The 25,626-nt window shown below is 38.8% G+C and overlaps 1 long non-coding RNA gene across 1 annotated transcript in view; it reads right to left on the bottom strand.

Moving 5' to 3' along the window:
• The window catches only part of LOC118644823, a 114,930-nt gene extending 90,412 nt beyond the window's left edge, over nt 1-24,518 (bottom strand). The window contains exon 1 of the long non-coding RNA XR_004962606.1: nt 20,379-24,518. This is a non-coding gene — a long non-coding RNA (uncharacterized LOC118644823). The remainder of the gene's footprint in view (nt 1-20,378) is intronic.
• Nucleotides 24,519-25,626: the final 1,108 nt, after the last annotated feature.

The raw sequence follows: 25,626 nt of genomic DNA, 5'->3' as shown, positions 1-25,626 counted from the left end.
GCGGGTCAGCCGATCGATGGTCGATAGCGGCGGACCGCGCCCAGAAGCCGGATGTCCCATGACATCGATAGATCTATGGGGGATTCAGGAACATTCAGCCATTTCGAATACGATTTTCCAATCGGTTATTTTCGTCCCGCATTTCTACAAGTATTTCAGCGTAGAAAAATGTTAAATACTCCCCAATGTTGCTTTCGTTACAGGACTGTCTTAATGTTTTCGAATATTATGTACTTATGTTGTTCTTCAAATTTTAACGTTTCAATTTCTTTTGCCAATATCTTATTTATCAACTGCGTTCCTTTAAACCACGCCCGAAGGCAGCTGGAAGGTAAACTTGTTTATCTGCGAAGGCGTCTCAATCGAAAGGAACCGGAAGTTTAATTTACCAGAAGATATAATAACCGAGATCTGACGCTGAAAAAATATTTGTCCCCGCTGAAACGCCGCTTGCATTCGCAGTCGCAGTTACTTGACGATCTGGAGAGAGAGAGAGAGAGAGAGAGAAGAGAGGGAGGAAGGAGGGTATCGTTCCTGAAGTTGCGCCGCCCTGGGACACTCTCGAAAGGGGTATGACCCGGGGCAGCGCGGCGAGCAATATAAAGTTACTCGAAATTACATCTGCATATTATTTCAATTTTGTAGATTGTTTAACCCCGGGTAACGCCGGATACGAGGAACTCCCGTGAAAGTTTTCTTAGGATAATCTCTTAGGTGGCCCCCGCCGGGCTCTCGCCCTCTCTGTCTTTCTCTCACTCGCCCTCCTTCCCTCTTCGTTGTAATTCGCCGCATCTCATTGGCCGTCGGAAGAAATTTGTTGGCCCCGCTGTCTAAAATTAATTTACTAGCTGCCGCGGCGAAATAGGTGAAACCCAACGAGCCGCGAAGCGAATAAATAAGTGCCGACGTCGACTGCCGACGTCGATGCAACGACGCTGCTGCAATTCCCGCCGCTGCGCTCGCCGGACGGCGACCCGGACGGGGCGGGGGTGGAAAAAAAACCCCCGTGCAGGAAAAATGCACGTCATTCGGCCGGGAGTTTTCCGCGATAAACAGCGCTGAAAAACAAGTCGGTCGGCGTAAATCGCGAAAACTTTATATTAGGTATTTTGAATCGGCGAAAAAACCGGGTTGCGCGAGTTTTCCCGCCTGCCCCCTCCCCCTCCCCCCCCCCCCCGCCGCCGCACCGTGATAGACTCCCGGATGCATTGGCGCGTGATAAATCGATCCCATGAAACCTACCGTTCGCCAAACGGAAAGAAAGTACCTCAAAGCAGAGCATTCGTCCTGTGTGGTTTCGACAAATTCTAATCGAACGAAACGCTACGGTACAAAAAAAGTGGGAATGTTCGATAACTCATCATTTTTCCATCACACGCCCTTTCTCCTTGTACGAGGGCTAAATAAACAAAAAAATAAATTCTGGTAATACCTCGTACCTTTTATACATTTGTCAAATTCAAATAATCTGACTTGTATTATTTAGATTCGATGATCAAATAGTTATTGACATTTTTGTTAATAGTATACTTTTGAAGAATTGTTGAAAATCGAGTAGAATATTTTAAATATTATAAATGTAATACTGCAAACTCCTTACGTCAGAGATTAAAAATAGAAATGTAACGTTCCATTATATATTTAATAATTGAGGAAATCAGGTTTATATTTTATTAAACGCGTTTCACGATGTATAATGCGTGCCAACTTGTATATGCCACGCCCGTTTACATTCGTCCCCTCCATGTTATATCGGGATATTTTATTTATCGCGCCTTATATTTAACCGGTCTCGGGAGAAAAAAGGGCAGGAGAGCCCGAGTACCTGCCGATCTTCAATTTCAATTTGCAAGACGTACACTTATCAGAGAGACGCGTTGGGGTAGGTGACGTTTGACGGAATAGAGGTACTTTCGAGATTAATTCCCCGCACCTCTCAGCATTTTGATCGGCGAGATACGACGGCGAAATAACTTCGAACACCTTTGCTTTTCTCCAATCACGGTAAGCCGGAGGTGGTCGGAAAAGGAGAGCGAGGGGGGAGGAAAGAGAGAGAGAGAGAGAGCCAGTGGAAGATGGGGGAAAGAGCATGGGCAGCGTGTCGTTTGTATCAATTTACCCCAGCCACCCAGCCGACGTCCATCGACTTGCTTCGGATTTAATCTAATGCCACGTCGAGAAGGGTAATTCATTAAACAAAGATCCACGGTTCCACGGGTCTGGCATCGTATCCGCCGCCGAGGCCAGACGTCTGCCATTACCGCGCGGCGGCCAAAAGTAAATAATTAAATTCAGTCTGGTCGAATTTCGGCCGGGTTCGGTAAGGGCGCGGCTAATCCGGGATGGCGTTGCACGCCTCTCGTGCCGAGGCAGAGACGTCGCGCAAAATATTTACGCCCGGCGTGGAAGATACGAGGGGCGAAGGAGACGAGGAGGGAAGGGAAGAAAGAGAGAGAGAGAGAGAGAGAGAGAGAGAGAGAGAGAGAGAGAGAGAGAGAAAGAGACGATCACATTTGCGATGTTCGCCGCGAACTCATATAGGATTATACGGGATCATGCTTTGAGGATTACTCTAGTCATACGATCCGATGACTCGAGCGTGCAAATTAAGACATATCTCAATTTCGGCACCGCCGCCGCCGACTTCGCTCGTAATCACGGGGATATTACTCGTAAAAGGCTCGCTCGCGCGGTAACTTCCGAGATATGAAAATTTAATTTGATGCGCACGATAATCCCGCGGTGCACACCGCGGCAAGGTTACTTAATCATCTCGGGCGTGTAATATGATATAAGCTCAATGTCGAACCGCCGTGGTGCCGCGCGGTGAATCGACACCGAGTGCCGCGAACGGAACATTCGATTTTATAGAAATCGAGTCGCTCCGCATCGCGGGCGCTTAACGCTCGCGCGGGGGCGGCACGATTTATTGGACGCCCCGGTCTTTTCGATTATTTATAAGCTCGTGACGCCGGTTGCGGATCATTGAGATCAATTTCATTACCTTGAGCAACAAATTCGCGGAAAGCCGAACGCGGCCATGCATTACCCGCGTCCGCGAGAACAAAATATTCATTCTGAGTGGCTCGTTAAATTCCAACGGCGCTTCCGCGCTACGAAAACTCAGCCAATAGATCACGCTAAACTTCCCGCACGTTCGTACTAGCAATTCCCTCATCCCAGGCCAAGAGTCATGGATATCCACAGGAGAACGTGCACGAGTAGGGGAAACTTGGTTCCCCTACGCCACCGCAAAAATGTTTTAGACTTCCAACTGTAGCTAGCTCTTCTCTAGTCGCCGTATTTCATTCGATGTTCCTCGATGGCACCGCAAAAAACCTGTTATCTTTATTACTTACTATCCCTTTTTTCCGCGAAATCTTCTTAAGCTAAGACTCTTACGAAGCTAAAATCTAGAAGTATTATGAGTATCTTATTTTTTTTAAGTAAAAATTTAGTAAGTATAAAATTAACGTAGACTTGCATTTTGTGATGTTATAAATATTATATTGGCGGTTATTAAAACGATAAAGTTTTTACCATACCTCTGCTCGTTCTAGATTTTTTATTTCGATCAATATAATATGTAGAATAATGACATTTTCTTAATATCCATATTATAAGATGTCCATAGGATTCAGTATTTATTAATTGTTAAAGGAAAAGTAATTTTTAGTGTATTTTACGAGTGTCTAAAATGTGTTTTCATCCAAATATCTTTTTATTTAACAGTGGCACGCAAAAATTTTTATCATAAATATATATAAATTTTTGCTTTAGAGAAATTGAGATATTATCTGTTATATCTTCATCAAAAAAAAAATCTTACAGAAATATCTAAAACTTTAGTTAGATAAAGATCTAAAAATAACTTTGTTGGATTTAAATTAAAATAGAAAAAATTCAAACATAGTAAACAATGCAGCAAAAATTTTGGATTCTAGTAAGTAGCTTGAGCTTTTTACATAATTATTTTCAATGGACCTAAACTTTTAAATTCTTTTGCAAAATAATTCTTTTCGTTAACAACACAATTATAATATAATTATTATAATAGCAATTTTTTTTTTATTATATTATATGAAGAGTTTCCACAGTGACACTCGATCGTGATACCCGATAATAGAAAATTCCTGAAATTATTTTGAGAAAATCGTAATACCAAAATATCGAAGCTGCAATAGTTTTTAAATGAAAAGAGTTAAAATTAGTGCAAATAAAACTATCTAAGATGAGCGCATTCAAGTATGGCACATAATACCATGTATGTAAAATCTATATAAAAAATAATAGTTATATTTAGGAACATCTTCATTATGCGATGTTCCATATCTGAGAACGCGTATTTCAAATAATTTGATTTGCCAATTTTTAACTCTTCTCATTAAAAATTATTCGACATTTTGGTTCTAGCATTTTCATCTCGAAATGATATTAGAAAGCTATTAAGGATCTGTGAAGCTGGCACAACATTCTATTAATTAGAAAAATTAGAATTTTAGTAGCACTTTCCACAACTTCGTGAAGTTAGTACGATACCTTCCCTCTAAAGTACAAAAAAGCAATAAATAAATAAAAATTTTAACAATTTTCTTTTTTTCTACACTGTTAATATTAAACGCCACGACACTTACAATTAGACAAAAAGTGTCGCGCTGATTTCGAACATTAAAAAATTATTTTAAAATGTTTACTCGCCGGAATCCTGTTTAAAAATGATTACAAAGCATAGAACTGTATAAGTACCACCGAAAATTGTCGCTAGAATTATCATAAATACTCAGCACAACACTTTTTATCTAATGTCGCACTGTATTTAATATTAAAAGTGTAGAAAAAAAGGAAATCATTAAATTTTTTGATATTACATATAATGGTAGAACTCTAGCAGCGCTATCTGGAACTGATATTAAAAATGATAATATTTATTGCTTTCTTGTACTTTATAGGGAAGGTGTTGTGCTGAGCAAAGTTAGGATATTTTTTTTATTTTTATAAAGAACTCAAGAACTATGGACAGTGCTACTAGAACTGCAATTTTTTTTTATATTAATAGAATGTCGTGCCAGCTTCCGTCTATTAATTGGTGACACGACAGTAAGTTCGAGAGACTGTGTATATCATTTTTTACAATTAAATGGTCACGTAGAAAAGTTTTTAAAAATTTATTTTAAAGAGGAAAGATAGAGCTTTAAGTCTGTATATAAATACATACATATTTATAAATATGCACAGTATGCATTGTATAGAATGTAGAATTTGCACACTAATATCTTAATGACAAAACATTTCAATAATTATATTTTAGCTAAAATTAATTTCTTCTGTCGTCTATTGTACTTCATCTGTTAGAAAATCTTAATTGCTAATAATTCGAGAAATTATCAATATTTTAATAATTGTGTTAAGAAGTTGCTTCAAATTGACCTCGAATATATCTTTCTTTTTATAAAATTTACTTACTCATGTTTAATGTCTCGGTGTTACGTCTCATGTACCTATACTTTTGTGATTTAAACAATTATAAATGCCCGAGTACGGGCGATCGTTATCTCGCAATCTTAATTTCGTATTTGCTTTAATTTTAAATCTTTGGCAGTTCCTCACGGACGCAACTCAAAGCTCCGGGCAATTATGATAATATCTTGATCCGATAATGGGACACGGTCTTATTCTTACGAATTGTCACGGGCTTCTCGATGAGAAAAGCGAGCTGAGCGCGGGTCCACGACGCAGCGCCGATTTCACGCTCGAGAAGTCCGGGAATGGAGCTGGCAAAGAGGAATTAAGATCTCGCCGAAGGCTCTCTGACAATGCAAAGAAGCTGCCCAAAGAGTAAGAAAGGGACGAGAAAGAGGGGGCGCAACGCAAAGGAGAGAGGGGGAAATGAAAGACGGAAAGTGAGAAGGATGAGAAGGTGGGAAAGCACGGGAGCGAGAGAGGAAAAGTGAAGTTCCGCGGAAAGGACGAAGACGCACGATGGTATGGATCATGTAGAACGAGGAACGCCGTAAATCGCGGGAGGAGGGATGGTAGATCAGGAGGGACATTATACTTGCTTCTAGCTCTCTGTGCAGCCGGGCTCTTTGTTTATATTCTGAGAATAGAGAGTAAGGGGGGAGGGAGGGGAGATCGTTTGACATGTCGCCGGTCGCAAAGACCGCCGAGGAACAAAAGAGGTACGTCTCTGTTCCTCCTCCGGATCCTCATGAATTCTTCCCCACCCTTCGTCCCGCAATCCGGTAACCGATTCGCGTTTCTATTGAAGCGGCTGAATCGCGGTCGCAAGCTGCCGCCGCACGCACGGTGCCATATCATTATGCCGGATAATGAGCGTTCGTGAAGTGGTGGGGTTAAGTAGCTTCCTACGTCGCGCGAGCCGCGCGATTTACACAGGCTATCCGTCCCATTCTGTCTGAATGGGAACGAGGAAGTGCGTGTCTCGATGAGAGAAGCAACGTTCGAGGTTATCGAGCACGCAAGGCGAGATCGTGTCAAGCAGATGGAAGACGGGAGCACATGTTTTCGGGCGAACGATCTATCAGAATCACGAGTCTCCGTTACGTAAATTGAATATTATCTTGTCAGGCTTTGCGCGAATATTTCACACTTTGCATGCCGTGCACGCATATCTCCGCTGAAAAGATTTCTTGGCTACTTTTTTACGTATCGCTATATATGACAATCTAAAAGAAGCAGGCCATTTTTGTGAGCAGAACTGCTGTAACTTTTTTATGGACTTTTATTTTATATTTTAAAAAGATCAGACACTTAAATCTATTTACATTAAATTTAAAAAAAGATAAAGGTATCTTATAAAAAAATATTTCAGAAACATCAATTCTTCTCGAAGATTGAATGGGAGGAAACCCGATAATTAGACAAGTAATGATTTCCCGCGCGAGATTTCACGAGTTCTCGAAATACCGAGGCAGGGAGCCGTGAAATCGTAATGAATTTTACGATCGACGTCAAGGACAGAACGAACGAAACCTAAACGTAGCGCGAATAAGACGTCTTATTGAAAAATGCAAGCTATGCGGCTGAGTTGAGAGTTGCGCGCGGGTGACTTACCGTGAGCAGTATAAGACTTATAATCTAACTTTTATCGAACCAATACAGAATATTTCAGCATTGGCTACGACAGTCGTTAGCAATTCGTTTCTTTCTAGGGATCCAATAGCTGTTGCCTTTTGCGATTCGCGCGCATTCAGCGCGGGATAAGTACGTTAAATTCCTTGAACTCGCGGTAATTTCGTGCGCCGCGATAAATCGATAAATCACAGTCGGCCAATCGACATTACGAAGTCGCGTTTTATTTTAATTCTTTTTCTCCGACGAAAAAGAAGTCAACAGCCAAGCTCAATTTTAGTTTACGCATCGATTATTGCTTCCGTATTTGTTCTGATATTACATCCAAGATTAATCGAAATTGCGAAAAGCATTGAACATCTGTGTCCATTTCGCGCCTGCTGTATGCAGATTTAGTATTGTGCCGTATTTGTCAATGTTAAAGCAGTCGACAGTTGACACTGAATACAATACTGTGTTTCCCATTATCTTTTTATATAACTGTTGTGTAAACTGTAATGTGAAAATTATCAGAATATCAAATCTTTCTTTAAAATATTTCACTTTTTATATTAAAATTTAATAAATGTATTAAAGTTAATAGTTTTTGTTAGGAAATAATAACTACTAATGACAAGAACTTATTATATATATTATAAAATCAGAAATCTCAGAAAATTAACGAATATATTTTAATCAATTTACATTTATTTTTTTACGTAAATTTTATATTTGAATAAAATTTTGATTAAACATCCAAAAATATTATGAAAATAACGTCCAAATAAAATATTCATCAAATTGTGCAATGTATAAATTCAAATCTACCCCTTGTCACAATATAAAAAGCCCTAATTTCAGAGCCCCTTAATAATTGTAACTATAATTCTCAATCTGATGTATGTGAAATAAAATTTTGTAATTCGAATGTGTACAGTAATTATAGTTAATGCTATGTACAAATACAGATTGCAAGTATTACAATATATATTGACAATACACAGAAAAAAAAAGTAATATAGCCAATAACATATGTAATATTGCGGGCTGCTAACTACATGAAATACTCAATACAATAATATTTGCTATTAATGCAAGTACAATGTTGATACTGCAATAGCATATATTATTGTATTGAGTATATCTGTAGTTGGCAGCCCGCAACAACATATCTTATTGATTATTTTTCCTTTCAGTGTATATATTGAATTTTACGTATTACGATACCTTTACGAAAACTTATCCAGAATAATAAATTTACTTTTTTTCTATTCCCTGATTCTTCTTATCTTTTCCTTTTGCTCTGTCGTTTTCTTTTCAAGATTCACCAAACGCACGATAATATCGAAACGATAATATCGAATAATGTCAATCTATTTTTAATGGCATTGAACAGTAGTCGCGACGGGAGTGAAGCTGATAAATTAAATATTTAGGAAGGACCTGTACATCTCGTGTCAGCTTATAATATGCGCGGCAGATCTAGTCGCGCGATATGGATATCATTAACTGAGCGTATTACGAATGTCACGGACTTTAACGGCCGGTATCTCGTGTACTCCCAGATAGAAATTAATTATTTCAGGGTAATGAAGTGTCAAGGGAAGGACGTGGGCAGAAGGGAGGCAACGTTGTTCGAAGTTATTCGACGGAAGATATTTCGTGCATAGCTATCAGAATGTCGCGAATCGGGAGATACTTCTAATTGCCAGGGTTGCCGCCGCCGCCGCCATTGCGATGTAGCAAATAGATTATCCGAATTAACGACCTCAGTAATATTAGCATTCCATTTTCGGAATTCCAATATAATTTAGTAATATTATACTTGCAAAAGTTCTCCCTTTCTAATTCGTCTATAAAAAGAAAGAGAATTCTTGATAATACTTCTAAAAAGAGTTCTTACGATTGGGTGTAAAAAAAAATCTTTTCGGGGAAGATTTCCTCATCTGAGAATTGAAAAATATTAAAATGTTTAATTTATTTCGCGATTTCGATAGATAAAGGAAGGAGAATTCCATACTCGTGCAAAATTTCCACTGTTTCTAAGGAAGTACTTAGATCGTTCTAATAGTTAGATCGTTACGTGACGACGGTGTATACGACGCGACACTCGCGTTTCTTTGCGACCGCACGTTCCTAGGAGGCGGACATGAAAGCCTCGGATGCCGCTGTTTGTCGAGTGCATCGCCACGCGGCAAACGGCCAGCCGCATCGCGAAAGTGCATTGCGTCGCGCGTGTAGAATACACGATACCTTTTCGCGCACGGTGGCGCGCGGCGGACCGCTCGTATACGTGGGCATCCAGCCGGCCAATACATACGGTAACGTAACGTACGTGCATGCCGCGCACGCAGCGAATGCGCGGAGCAAATTCGTGCCGTAAGTAAAGCACGGGTCGGTACACGGTCGGAGGGCGAGCCATAATCGTTACGAGAACTCGCGACAAGATCTGCCGGAATACGCCGCTTCGTACATTTAATACAGCACGCGGAAATAAACCGCGAGGGAAAACGGTCATCGTCTTGAAGAGACCACTTACGTATATGAAAGCGAGATGGCTTTTCGTTATTGGGAGAGAAAAAACGAGTTCGAAGATATAGGTTGCGCGGCTCGAAAGAAAATGCAAACGCAGGGGGACCCTCTTTTTCATCAGCAGCCAGTTGCCAGCCTCACCTCCGGGACGCGAACGAACGATTCTCTTTTTTTTTTATTGCCGTGCCTTTACGAGACTTCTCCTTTCCAGACCAGAGACACGATTGGCGATCGAACACGCTTTTTATGTGCACGAAGCGCGGCAACGCCAACGAATGCAAAGTGCTTTCGTTTCTATCGCGTCTCAATTCCCGATGCCCATGGATGGCGGGAGCAATAAAAATATGCCAATACAAAGAGAGGAAAAAACAATGTGATGCGGAGAATGGCCAAGTATATTGGAAGCGAAGGCAGTCGCCAATATACAACCGCGAACACATATATCGTTGAATTCGTAAATTACTATCGATTTAATCTAGACAGTTTATTACCATATTTAATATCGAAAAGGTATCGAATTTTTTTGTTTCATATCTCAATAATGTATCATTATAATTTCGTATATCAAAAATTGCTTATTTTTTCCTTTCTTTCAGTAAGATAATGTAGAAAAGTTATGTCCAATATACTACATTTAGTTCATATAACGCTCATTAATTGTCCACTCAAATTCTCAAAAATAGCATTTTATCATGAAAGAAGTTAATGCAGTTTGAAAAAAATTAAAATCGATTTTCTTTCCATCTAAATTAAAAAAAAAAAAACAATTACTTGTTACTGTTAACATTTTCATTTTGGTGCAAAAAAAGTGAGTAGAGTAAAAAAATCATATGTAAAATAACTTAAGAAATAAAGTTTTACTCTCTGTTTAATTCTTGAAACTTATAATTGTGGTCAGAACTCTATAAGATTAAATATAAATTTCTTGTAAATAGATTATTGAATCACTTGACGTATGTGAAATTAGCGTCTCAAAGTTTAGCATCTTATAAAAATACTGCAGAATTACTTGCAACAGCATAGTACTACAGTTCTTGATAGGTTTCAACAATAGTTTCGTTGAATTACGTATTTTAATTAAATTTTTATAAATGAGATGCTAACTTCCAAAATCACATAATAGCATCTCACCGTATTTCGAATATACGACAACAGAAGACTAAATCTATAAAGTTCTATCGTTTAGAGACGTCCTATCAATAGTTCTGATGATTAAATTAATTTAAAAAAATTTTTTGTTACAAAACATACGTATATATGCGTATACGTCTGCGCACGTGGATTTGGTGTAACTGGCATCTCAGATAGACAAAATTAATTAATTTAAAAAATTTAGAAAGTATTTTTCAACAATTATCTTGATGGAAAACTTGTATTTATAGATCTAAACATGAGATGCTGGTCGAATATCGACAGTTCTATTTATTTTAACGCAGTTCTCATATAGTTCCGGACGCGTACAATAATTTTCTAAAAAGTTCCGGTGATATAAATAATTAAAACATTTTTTAAACAATTATTTTGCCCGAAAAATTTTAATTTTGAGGGCTAGACGTGAGATGCTGTCTCACCTGGTCTCTTCCCGTCTCTCCCGGTCTCTCCCCGTCTCTCCCGGTCTCTCCCCGTCTCTCCCGGTCTCTCCCCGTCTCTCCCGGTCTCTCCCCGTCTTTACCCGTCTCTCCCGGTCTCTCCCCGTCTCTCCCGGTCTCTTTCCGTCTCTCCCCATCTCTCCCGGTCTCTCCCGGTCTCTTCCCGTCTCTCCCGGTCTCTCCTCATCTCTCCCGGTCTCTCCTCGTCTCTCCCCGTCTCTCCCCGTCTCTTCCGGTCTCTCCCGGTCTCTCCCCGTCTTTACCTGTCTCTCTCGGTCTCTCCCCGTCTCTCCCCGTCTCTCTCGGTCTCTCCCCATCTCTCCCCGTCTCTCCCGGTTTCTCCCGATCTCTCCCGGTCTCACCCGAAAAATTTGAATTTTTCAGACAAAATAATTATTTAAAAAATGTTTTAATTAATTATATTACCGGAACTCTTTAGAAAATTATTGTACGCGTCCGGAACTATATGAGAACTGCGTTAAAAGAAATAGAACTGTCGATATTCGACCAGCATCTCACGTCTAGCCCTCAAAATTCAGGTTTTTCGGGCAAAATAATTGTTTAAAAAATGTTTTAATTAATTATATCACCGGAACTTTTTAGAAAATTATTGTACGCGTCCGGAACTATATGAGAACTGCGTTAAAAGAAATAGAACTGTCAATATTCGACCAGCATCTCACGTCTAGCCCTGAAAATTCAAATTTTTCGGGCAAAATAATTGTTTAAAAAATGTTTTAATTATTTATATTACCGGAACTCTTTAGAAAATTATCGTAGGTGTCTGTATCTATATGGGAACTGAGTTAAAAGAAATAGAACTGTCGATATTCGACCAGCATCTCATGTCTAGACCTATAAATACAAGTTTTCCATCAAGATAGTTGTTGAAAAATACTTTCTAAATTTTTTAAATTAATTAATTTTGTCTATCTGAGTTGCCAGTTACACCAAATCCACGTGCGCAGACGTATACGCATATATACGTTTTGTAACAAAAAATGTTTTTTTTATTAATTTAATCATCAGAACTATTGATAGGGCGTCTCTAAACGATAGAACTCTATAGATTTAGTCTTCTGTGTGGTCGTATATTCAAAATACGGTGAGATACTATTATGTAATTTTGGAAGTTAGCATCTCATTTATAAATATTTAATTAAAATAGGTAATTCAACGGAACTATTGTTGAAACCTATCAAAAACTGTAGAACTATGCTGGATGCAAGTAATTCTGCAATATTTTTATGAGATGCTAATTTGCTTTAAGATGCTAACTTCACACACATAATGACTTGTAATGAAAAAAGTAAAATTGCACATATGATGAGTAATGAATAGCTCGGATAAAGAATCTGCGTTTAACAATTGTACATTAAAACCCATTTTCTTTCATCAAATAAGTTGTGTGCTTTAATAAGAATTTCGGTCTGTGTGTGCATTTTGAAATTTTCCTCTCGGAAATGCAGTTAATGTTTAATAACGAGAATTTTACAGCCATTTCGGTAATGTTTTCGGTGTTTAAAAAACATAAAATATGACGGGTGAATCGTTTTAATATACACTTAATTACTTTTCCCTTTCCAACAGTTTTTGAAAGTACATAACTAAAAATATCAAGTACGGTACAGTACCACAGTAGCACGTCGATAATATCATATATTTCGATATTGTAATTTCGTGACGAATGGCTTAATCACTGAGTGAACGCATTATCGTCGCTATCACAACAAGGCAAGAGAGAAATATAAATTTTACGTTATGCGAACGGGGGCGCAAAATGTGTGCAATAAAATTTCGTTACAGTGCATCACGTCACGGACTAAAACTGTCCAAACAAAATTAATATTTGACGCAATAAGCGAAGCGTAATGTGTATTTTGAAGTAATGTGAAGCGAATTGTAATCGTGCCATGTCGTTATGTCTCATATCGAGCGACGGAGAGCCGCCGTCGATTCGTTGATATTGAAATAAACTCTGCGTAGCGTAAACGATTTTTTAATATCCCGTGCATCGAGGTATATGTGCGCGATTCCCGGTTCGCCGGCAATCGATTTTACGACGCGCCGAATGGATTTTAAAATTGTTTATCAAAGCGGCCGAATGCACAAACGCTATGCAGAAATTAAAATCCGCGATTTTAAAAAGCGATGCGATTAATGACTCCCAGTCTCTTTTTGGTATATTGCCTATATAAGTAAAATACATTTTTTATAAGATCTGATTAAGTGTATATAATTTATGAATTGCGAGTACAAAGAGCAAATAGTAGGCATAAGCTTAAAATTATAAAATAACAAGCTTCTTAAGAGCTCAAGATTTTTCGTAACCTTTGTGCTGTTTTCCTAATAAATTATAAGTCTGAATAGACTGGATATATGTCGTGCTCAATATTTAAAGCGATTGAAATAAGTAATATAATTTGAGAGCTTTGGAAGAGCCGGGAAGTTGAGAGTTAGGCGACAAGGCCGTTTTGTGAATGCCCTGCATTATTAGATACGAAAAAATTACACGGTGAGAAACCCCCTGCGTGGAAACGGACCGACTTTCAGAGTAGGCAGTAGGTAATTATTTTTTTAAACGTTGCGGAAGAGGCGGAGGTACATTGTCCGATGGGGGGTCTCCATCGGTCGAGAGGGACGAAAACTGAACCGCAATGATGCACGCGTATGAGTACGCGTCCTTCCATGTACGTGTTTTCAGCCACATACTCGCGTACCTCATGTTTACGGGCGATCAGTCGTACGCGCGTTACACACGCTTGGAGCACACAGCTGGTTAGAGTGGCGGCGAAAACGAAAGAGTACATGAAAGAAATGTTAATTACTACATTACCCGCCAGCCAGCCGTAAAATGTACGGTGCCGTTCTAAACACCGTTCTGCAGCAGGACTAAGAGAATGCGCGAAACATGGAGTGTCCCCACACTGCCTGCGAGGGTGCGACGAGACAATACGTTCGTTCTGCTCAATGAGGAATTAAGCGCAAACGAATTACGGTCGGACCTGGAGAGCTCGAAAAAAATTGTCCCGTTGTTTGCGTTACCGTCGACGTTCACGGTGTGTTTGTCCACCGCGGTTCTTATCAATTCTTCGAGCGTACCTGGATGTCCCGTGGCTTGCAATACGCGAAGAGTACCGTTGCGAATAGAAACGAAGCTGAATCAGGTATCTGCGCAAATGGCGCGGAAAAATGGGGCAAAATAGCGTAATAAAGCGAAATTAAATTTCCAAGATACATTCGGATATTTTCGGATATTCCTCGTAATTGGTTTCTTAGATTATTTAATTTAAAGAAATGTTTCAACGCGGATAAAATATTTGTAACGGCAATTCAAAGAATCTTGCACCATGTGTTATATGAATGATATGCTGTGATTAATATGCAATAAGTATTATAAGTGATTTCTTTCTCTGTCTCTCTCTCTCTCTTTCTCTCTCCCATTCTCTCTCTTTCTCCTTCCTTCTCTCACGCTCGTTTAATGACCGCTTTAATCTTCGTTAATCCGATTACCCAATTCCGAGCACGTTAAACGCCTTAATAATGGAGCACACTTAAATTTACATATAATATCATGAATGTTAGATGGATTATTATCAATTTTGCAATGTAATTGAATGTCCAATGTCCAGTGACAATAATAAGCCAGTTTCAGTAACGTTCTGCTTGCGCGCAATTGATTGCCGATTTGAATCTGTCAGGTGACAGATATAATCTTTCTCGCTCGTTTCTATTTGATCGATGCTTAAGCGACGGCTTAAAACAACGTAATAGGATTTGTAGTTGAAACTTTCTAACATATCATCTTATTTAACGTTTGATTTCTGTAATGGAAAAAAAACCTTCTCCACATGCGTAATATGGTGACAAACTGATAGCGACGAGATTGAAAATTCCACAAAGATGGAGTTCAAAATAGACGTCGGGACTATTGTTAAATCAATTTGAGTCGAGGAAAGAGTCGCCGGGAACTACCGAAAAAACTGTCGAAATAGATTTGACGTCCCATATTTTATGAAAATAAAGTGCCAACTTCGCGGGAGGTTACCACCTCGAGCACTCCATAAAATGTCGAGAACTGTATTTCGCTCTTTCTCGTCTCTTGGCTGTTTCACGCCAAGTAAATCTAAGCGCGTGTTTACGTGAAAGCGACAGTGGGTGCCACACATTTCTGACGGGCGAGAGGAAGATCTCGACGCGCTTTTACAACAGGCTTACTTTACCTGTATAAGTAAGACCAACGTAAAACAGGCCGGTCGTACTTTACTGCCGCGCATTAGAGCTCGTTTTACGTTTTCCTCGCAGTTGAAAGTCAGCGATATCCGGATGCTAGCAGCGGACACGCAAGCGCGGCGTTATATCCAATAGCCAGAGCAATACTTCAATCGGGGAGCAATACCGGAAGGAAGAACGTTTTTATGACGACCGATGTATCGTGATTCCATCCGCACCCCCCCCCCCCCTCCCTGGTCCCCTGGGAAATTTAAAAAAAAATCCCGGACCTTACGCAGACGGCCCGGACGATAATGGCAACGCGTACACGGCCATTCGTCTTTCTATTCCGCCGCCGTTTCTGGTGAGCAACGACTCGTGCCACCACGTAGATCGCGAAATTTCTCGGGGGAAGACAACGCGTACGTAGCAAGATCGACGCTCGTGTTTTCCCGAATGTCGGTATCACTATTATAACGCTACGAATTTGCTGCGAGCAGCAGTGAAACGCTACCAGTAAATCTTTTATTAGATTAATCTTTCCTTCCTCCGCGTTTCTCGTTCAACGATACAAACGGTATCGCAACGGTGTCGCGCAAGTTACATTCGCAAAAACTACATGTGATATATTTTTTTAAATCTTATATCCATTCTAAAATGATACACATATTTGATTTCGATCAATAAATGTCTCTTTATATCGACAGATAACAAAAGAGTTGCTAAATGCGTACCTCTCTAAATCATATCTGGTTAATATTTTATATTTTCACTTAATATAAGCAATATTTAATCCTCTTAAAAAAGGAATATGATAAAGCTTCTTTCCCGATGCTAATTGGTTTCTCTCGTTTGGCTAATTTCGTGCTGTTACAGTAAATGTCAGCTCATAATTAACATTATTAATATGACAGTTCGACAGTTATGACATTTCAATCAATAATTAAAAAGAATAATTGAGAAGATTAATTAAATGATTATTAATGTTTAAGTCATTATTCAAATTAAGTTGCATATATATATTTTGAAAAATTTTTTCTATCTTTTCTTTTTTATATGTTAAAATAAAGTTTGAAGTATTACAATAGCTAGAATTTTGAATATCTATTAGAGAATTGAGCATTAAAGTTTAAATAAGTGGAATTTTTCATCTTATACTTATATAAGTACGCATGAATACATAAATAGAATAAAAAATGTTTAACGACTGCTTTTGCGTTTTAATTGACATTCATTTTTTATCAATTTACGCAATTATTAATAATGTAATCATGCAATTTTATACTAAATTTCCTAAACTAAATGAAGATAGAATATTTTATATTTATAGTATATAAATATTTAAAATTATTATAAGAATTAAATCAATATTTTTGTAAAATCTATCAAATTTCTTAAATTGTACCACAAATTTTACAACAAATAATTTTAATATGAGTAATAATACTAAAATTAATAATTAATATGTATAAAAAATATGTCAATTGCAAAAATAAATGCAAACCAGTTTTTATTTCAACATTCTTATCTTCTCATTACTGTCATTATTTAAATATTTTTGATGTTTTTTCGATAGTTTATTAATAAATTTGATATTGAATATTTATTTCGTATATTTTTAGTTAATTTAATTCATAAATTCTATGTTTTCAAAGCATTAGTAAACACAGGACAGGTACAATTTAGGCAACCAATTGTTTTAATTGTATGTATCATTTGTAGCATGTTGCATAAACATTTACAACAAATTAATTTGCTACTAGTAAAAGATTAAACATTATGACATCTAATGATAGCATCAATCTACAAATTCCACCAATATTTGCATACAAATGAGCACCAAGTACGAAATATAATAAAAATAACTTAATTGTGTTACGCATTTGACAACTCCCCCCCTCCCCTTATAAAGTTGGCAACAGATGTTCCAAATGCAATTATTTGATGTTAATTAGAACTCTATAAAGCTAGTAGTAATTGCTAGTCTCCATGCGTTTATTTTCAGACGTAAAAAACACAAGAGAATATAGACCGTCGCATTACGACGAGAAAGGAACTAACAATGGAGCGATCGGCTACGTGAGGCTTCGTTTATATACACTTACTTCGTGCGGACGTGGTCGTAAACCGTCAAAATACAAACTTCCGGTAGACAACGAATGTGCCAGTCGTAAAACCTAAAAGGCGAGACGGTGCTACTGCGGTTTGCGATCGTAATCGCCGAAAGGACAAAGCGAACGTGTAACGTTCTGTCTTCACACCCAGAATCTCACAGAGTCTCACGCAGAAGTGTGTATTTTGACAGGCAAGGAGTCAGAAGGCAAAACCCAGGAAGTGTAGCGTTAAGCTAAATTCAGACCTGACGCTTGTCAACATCATCTCTGACGGATGTTGACTGGCGGCGTGTGCAACAAAAGAGAGCACGTATGTACGCGTATGAAGGAAATATGTTAGTAAATGTTTAACTTCCGACAAACAGGTGCACGAATATAAAAATTCAATATTCGACAGGCATTATTAAATGAAACGTAAATGAGATGTATGATAAATTAAGCCGAAAGTGAAAGTGATATATAATAGAATAAATAAAAGATGTAGCGTACAATTTTGTTTAAAACACCGCATATGTATAAGATTTAAGGCAGAAATAGTCATATAAAAAAGGCAAATGTGGAATTAAAATGTCGAGAAAATTTGAGTAAATGCACGCGTTGGAGATCACACAAATTTATCCGAATTATAATATTAAATATTAAATATAAGAAAAGAATACACTGATGGAAAAATATTTAAGCATAAGATTCGTTAAACTTTTCAATTAAGTTTTTAATTATTTCTTAACGATCCGTATTCTTATAAACGCGTCGCGCTTCGATCATGCCGTTAAAAAGATTACCTAAGGCTGGCGAAGAATTCAAAGAATTAATTAAAAACGAAAGCAACAAAAAGTGAAAAGAGAGGAGAAATAACGCGTCGCATTAACGATTGCACTTTTATACTGCATATTGAAAATTTGCGATAAAATAAGCTCTTCTGAAAACTAAAGTTTTCCCGTACAGAAGAATAAAGAGAACTTGAAAATTAAGGTAAAATAGGTTGTTCAATTTAACACGAGATTGCGTTGAAGATACATTGCCATTACGTTGGTGCACGCGCGTATACGCGCATTGTGTCACTAAAAAGATTAATTCGAATCAATACATCACGCATGGCGTTTAGCGGTTTTGTGTTTAGCCGTGTCGTGCAAATAAACGCGATTACGCGAGCACTTGAATATGTTACGGTAACCCAAACGGATAAATCAATTCCCGTGTGTACGAGTGAACGTCGGCACAACAATGCAACTGTCAACGCGACAAAGTATAAAAAGCTCCGGATCAGAGATTTCCAACCGCTCGTTCGCGGAATTTCTTTACACATGGATTAGAGACCTTCGCTTAAAATTTTTTTGTTTTCGGAAAATGAGGAAAAATATACGCGTATGTATATTTATCCGTTTAGCTATCTATTTAGGAATATATAATTATATATATAATTTGCAACAAAAGCGTCATTGTACGAACGATAATATATACATTCAGAGCTGATGCTTTAAGCAATTATCAGCAAAATTATAATAATACATCATAATACATCATAATAATAATTGTGCTCATAGAAAAATAATTTAGATAAATTCATATAAGAAAATTGTAGGAGAGAATCACTATGCATATACAAGATGTAAACGAATAAGTGTATATAATTATTCCAGAAACGTATTCCCATCGACTGAATTAAAAAAAAATATATAAACATGGGTCTAGAGAAATAGAGATAGGAGGGATTTTATTGCAAAATAGAGTGGAATATCTTGGAAACGAGCAATTGATTTTATGTCGAAATATGCCAAAATGAAATATCTCGTAAACTATTGCTTTTTTTGATAGCTCTACTTTTATACTAGTACTTTTATATGTAAAAAAATAGACCAATTATATTGTGTAAAAAATCTAAAGTAACATAATATAAAATACATTATAAAATATGTAGATGCTACGAAAAAATAAAATAATTTCCATTTTTTAAATAAAACCATCATGTAATATTAAAAAAATCTTTTCAAAAACTGATTACATTTATCCTTCACACACACACACACACACACATATATATTGATTGTAAAATTTTGTCTGAAACATTTTTTTGTCAACTACTTCAATTTCAGAGTATATATTTTTTTCCACTGTTATAATAAAATTCCTCCTATCTCAAAAACTAGTGTTTCTAGATTTACGTTCGCACGAACTTCTGTTAATGTTTGGTCGATGGAAAACTACGTTCCTCGAATACTTGACACACTTATTCATTTACACGTATACGACATTTCGGTTTACCACGCAAGAAACTTTCATTATCTAGGCGCAGATAATTCCGAATAGAACATGTCTTGACACTCACCGTTTTTCTCCTCGTCCGTACTGGCGGCGGTCCCTTGATCCTCGTCCTCCTCTTCCTCCTCCTCGACGTGCTCGTGAATCACATCTTGCACACGGCATCACACTCGCGAAATTACAAAACGCGCAATTACACGAATATAACCGTCACTTGGACAAGTATCCGACGGACGGCGATTGCGAATCTCAGAAAGTGCGTCTAATCACGAGCGAGAATCCGACTTGATTCTCAGACAGCACGTCGTATAAAAAACGTCTCTTTTAGACATTGCGTTTACCTCGGAAGGCGAAAAATCTCACGGAAAACGATCGTGATCACAATAAAGCCATGTTCGATCGCATTAGATCGACCTTAGTGGTTGGAGAAACAGAGCACTCGAACGAGATCGCACCGGTGCCGCGGTGTCGCGTCTCTAGATTTGTTAGGTTATGCGCACCGACGTGAACGTTGTTACCAATGCCGTAGCGTCGATAATTATAACCGTCGGCCATTGTGTCCAAGTTCGTCACCCGTAGGCAAGCCGAAACGAATACTTACCGGTGTCAATCGATGGCTGCGATTTCCCCGTTGCTGCTTTCACTTCGTCTCCCACTGGCCGAGCGGATAATCGCGAGACGTACGCGCGTACAAGTCAAAGCGGATTACCGTCGCGAAGGTGCGCGAGGCGACGACAAGCACGTCGAACGAACGGCGTCGATCGCGCGATGCGTCCTTCCGGCGACCGACCGATCAAACCGTCGCGTCGTCGCGAGGAATTCGGTAACTCCCGACCGCGCTCGTGCGTTCGCGGAACTCGCCGTCTCGCCCGAGCGGACGCGAAGAGACTCGAGTTCCGCGAGGACGCGGGGACGCGCGCTAGTAATGCCTAAGTGGCCGACGTTGATCTACGATCGCGCGCGACCACCCGCTTGAAGGTTAACCGTCCTTCGGAACACGCTCGCGCTCCTCGCCGGACTTGATCGCGCGATTGTTAGTCGGCGGAAGCGCGCCCACCGGAACTCGTAATGCCTCGTCTACAATGAGTCGTTGGTCGTTGGTCATAAAGTATCTAGCCAATCGCAATTGATCTTGGAGAAAAACAAGCTAATGTGATTGGTTAAGTCTCTTATGACCAACGACGTAACAATTCGTTGTAGACGAGGCCTGAAGCGTCGAGCGCTCGGCATCCGCTAAACAACCCGCGTTAATGCATCGCGGGCCGTCGTAAAGAGTCGTTTTCGCGGAACGCGGGTAACGAGTACAAACGTGCCCGCGCGTCAGGATCAGGACGGGCGGTGTTAATGCACTCCGCGCGTTACGCAACGACCGACGTGATGAAAACGTATGGCAAATGACGCCGCCCGCGCGTCATTTTCGCGCGGGAGTATCTAAAGTAATCCGGGTCGGTCCTGTGGCCAGGGGGGAGGGGGGGGGGATAATCGTAAATAGGACGGAAATGATGGGATATCGACAGCACGACGATTTTCAGAATGAAAGAGGAGAAAGGGAACAACTGTTATCCCCCCCCCTCTCTCTCTCTCTCCACGTAGTCTGTAAATTATAACGCAATGATTAGATCGATAACGAGGTTTTATTATCGAAGAAATGAAATCGTATAACGTGCCTCGCGTTATTTCGTGGTACTTGTGAACGCCACGTTTGTTTTTTTTTCCTCGGACCGAACAAGCGACGGGAAACCGAAATTTCGGCCGACGTCCGGTTTTATTGGGGTATCAATTGCGCGCGATCAAACGCTCGCGTGAAAAATAATAACGTGGAATACGTAAATATCGTAATGGCGCGTCGGATAAATTATAAATTATTCTAGCGAGGTTTACCTCGTAAATGAGAGTATAAAAGCCTCGCCCATCGATGTTTAATCTACAACGATTCATTACTCGCGGGAGCAATAATCATAAATAAATGACGCGATCGACAGCATAAATATATTACAATGTCAGGCCGTAGGAAATATAAAAATACGTTTCGCGAGAGGCGAAAAATGAACGCGCAATACGTCGTATCACGCGGTGAAAAACAGCTCTGACGATCCGCGGTGATATCCACACGCGACGGCGAAGCTGCAGGGAAAAACGAAGAAAAAGAAAAGAAAACCCGTGACGCGTCCTTCCGTAAAAGAAACTCAAGTCGACACTTGAGGCGGGTTTAACAGACGAATCGTGAAGGTCGGTTTAGGGTTAACCGACGTGTGGCGCGGAACTTGCTACAGCCAACGGACGGAATATATATAGAGAGAGAGAAGAGACGGGGAGGGGGAGAGGAGAGGCTATTTAGGGCGCGCGTGTCTATCTCGCTGGAGCGCGTTTAGATCTCAACAGCGGTGTCGAATCGACTAGTGCAAATCTCGGCGCGCGCTCATTGTTGACATCGCCGTACGTGGCCGACAACGACAACATAGCCTACCGACCGACCGAGTAGCGCGAGCGAGGATATCACACGCGTAAACACGGTTACGTTACTGCGTACTACCTTACGCCGTGTTGTGTTTACGTTTTCGGGCGCCGGCGACTCGCCTCTACTCGCCAGGACGCGTCGCGCCTTCGGCTCTCGAGGACGCGACCGCGGTAGAAGGAAAGCGTGGATTATTCCCCACATGAAGGATTAACACTCTACCAGCCCGCGGGCGATTAAGCCTCGTCTACAATAGTCGCAGATTGCGAGAGCCAATGAACGCCTAGTTTCTAGTTAGAGCTCGACAGTCATTGGCTGTCGAGCTCTAACTGGCCGCTTGCGATTACTGTAGACGAGGCTTTCTCGCGACTTGCGACGCGTAAACGTATCGAAGAGCCCGGCTCTCTTTATTGCAATTAAGAAGGGATAAAGAAAAGAGAGTCTGTTATAAATTTTCCTTCCGAGCACAGTAGGAACAAGTCTTTCCGTGACGCCCTTCTTTTGTTCATTTATTTTTAGACATCCGTGGTGTCTCGATCGATCGATCTATCAGTTCGACTCGCGCGATATCGAGTGAAGTATTTCGCCAATCACTCTCTCTCTCTCTCTCTCTCTTTCTGTCTCGATCAGTAACGGCATGTTTCGCTGACACGGAACGGATCGATGCCAAGTTGAGTGGCTTTGCGATGCGTTTAATTAGTAAGTACGCTCGAATTAGTCCCGCGTTCAAACGTACTCTAATATTTGCCGATCGTGTAATATAAATGCCGGTAACTCATTAAAGTGCGTACTCGGCGAGATTGATTCGATTAGAATTTATCGCTGGCCCAATCAGACGTTCACGGAGCAAAGAACAATTTCGCTGCAATAAAAATTTTGCTAGATATCAGAAATAATTTTATGTTGGATCATCATAATAATCGCGCGGGATACTCAAGCATGATAATATTATTGCAAAGTGATTTTGACATTCTTTTCTTAAATGCCCACAGTATAATTTTTTTATACTATAATTTAACGTAATTCTTTTCAGATCTGTATTTCGGTATACGAAATCGTCCTTTCTATGTTGCATTCCGCGATATATACATCTTTAATCATCGTTCGTATATTTATTCGCTTTAGTCGCAATGCCAGACAGCGATCGTCAATAACCCCAAAGTGCTGGCGTACGTTATTTCTTGCGTAAGTGTGGAAGAGGTGCGCGAAGGTGCAGTCGGTGCAACAGGTGTAGCGTCGTGTCGCGACGATGGTTAGCGCGTGAAGTTGCCGCGCAATGATTCTCCTATTTCCTCTCGAATTCGTTTATGCAAGTAATTTGCGAGACGTCGCCATGTTGAGCGGACCATCTCGTCGCGACATGATCAAGTGCGCGATCGTGTACGTACAATTATCGTCGGGCGTGACGTGAAAAGTGCCGCGCGGTCGTAATTAGCCTTGTCTCGCGAGTGAGTGTTGTGTGGGTGATTCATCCAGAGGATCGACAAAGGGAGAAAGAGAGGAAGAGGAGGAGGAGGCCAGGGAAGGCATCGGGCAACGGCGGAGCAACGATAGGGTGAGTACTTCATATATTTATATCTGTTACTTGAACTGATCTGATGCTAGAAAATATTTTGGTCCGCAATTTAGGACGCATTCTAAAAACGTCAGCGCGCCTTCTTTTGTTATTCTATCTTTACTTCACTTCGTTTAATGAATGATAACGATAGAAAAGCACGCTCTAAATACGGGTCTTTGTGCTCGTGTTAAAATCGGTCCTTGTTAAATTTTTTGTCGTGAACTTTAACATATCTAAATGTTAATTTCATATAATTTGAGTGTGTTATTTGAATATTTTGTGTGAAATTGATAATCAACATTTCTTAATGTTATCTTATGGGTGAGGAAACAAATATCATAAAAGAGTAATTTAATTTTGAAACATAAATTTTAAGCTAACTGCTAAATGAGTAAAATGTATGTGTCAACATATTATATAAATGTTAATTTTACTGAAGAAATAGAAAGTGTTTTTACACTTTGTTTTAAAACTGTGTCAAATTATTATTTTTTGTGTTAATTTTTTACATAATATTTATGTTAATTTCTAACATATTCATCTTCTGTTAAATTAACCAAACCAAAATTTGAATGAATGTGCGATATAAATATTTAACTCAAATTTTCCAACTGTGTGTGCTGGATAAATTGTTTATTCCTGAATAAATACAAATGACCTAGTAGATTCCATCAGTTTGCAATAATAATAAAAAATTTCTTTTAAATTTTATATTTCTATAATATTTAAAAAATGCCTATGAGAGTTATTTATAATTTATGCACGTATGTGTATGATATTTTTAATTTGTCTGCAATTTGTTATCGTTTCAATTGTTTATAATTAAAACAAAAACATTTACTCGATTTTGTAAATGTTTATTATTTTAGGAAGATTTTTTTAGCAATTATATAATCGGATTTTTTAAATATTAATTTGGTAGACAAATAAAGAATTTAATACACGCAGTAATTGTTTTTTGAAATATTGATTATTTTGAACGCTGCTGTAATTTGAATATATTTGTATGTTACAGATTAATATTTGTGTTACAACTCCGCTGCTCTGCGCATCGTATCGGTGAGCACTAAATATTTTTTAATTGTAATTTGAGGTAATGGAGTTTTCTCTCTTTCTTTATCTTTCAATAAATAAATTTTACAGATAAATATTATGTTTTACATAGATCCATTGCCTGGAATTACCATTGTATTAATTATCATTGTATTAATAATATCAATGAAGAGAATTGCGACAGAAATAATTGGAATAATTTCGCGCAAAATTTAGTGAAAAATACTCCTTTTGAAACGAGGTTCAAATAGCGATTTTAAATACGAATTGCAAAATCCACGAACGAATAATTGCGACGATGTTAAATGTCAATGGTCATCGCGCACAAAATTTTACGTTTAAACTGTGGTAACGTGAGTGTGAAAAGCCGGAAAAGCATAACAAAAAGGAAATTGCCATTGTCAGTCTTAGTATAGATAAAAGTACGTTAATATAATTTGTAAATCTTAAATATTGACTTTGCGGCGAAATTATTCGTCAGTTGATCATTTGAGATTAAAGGGAAAGAATGTTATATTACGGTAGATTCGAATAATTTAAATAGCTTGCAAAGTTTTAGTATTTTTTGAAAGTACAGAAATAAATTATTCTCAACAACGTAGCAGAGTTTAACGTACGATATTAAAACGATATATATAAAATCTGAGAATTGAAATTGCATTCGGATACCAATGAAAATACGTTCCTTCTAAAATATAAATACGGTTTCGAATGAAACAACACTCAAACAGAAACTTTACATTAAAAACATATGATCTCGCGTCACTTCCACGTGCAGGCGGT

This window comes from Monomorium pharaonis, chromosome 3 (assembly GCF_013373865.1).
Source record: "Monomorium pharaonis isolate MP-MQ-018 chromosome 3, ASM1337386v2, whole genome shotgun sequence".
Lineage (NCBI taxonomy): Eukaryota > Metazoa > Arthropoda > Insecta > Hymenoptera > Formicidae > Monomorium > Monomorium pharaonis.
Note: the sequence above shows the minus strand (reverse complement) of the source record. Positions and strands in the feature narration are given on the sequence as shown.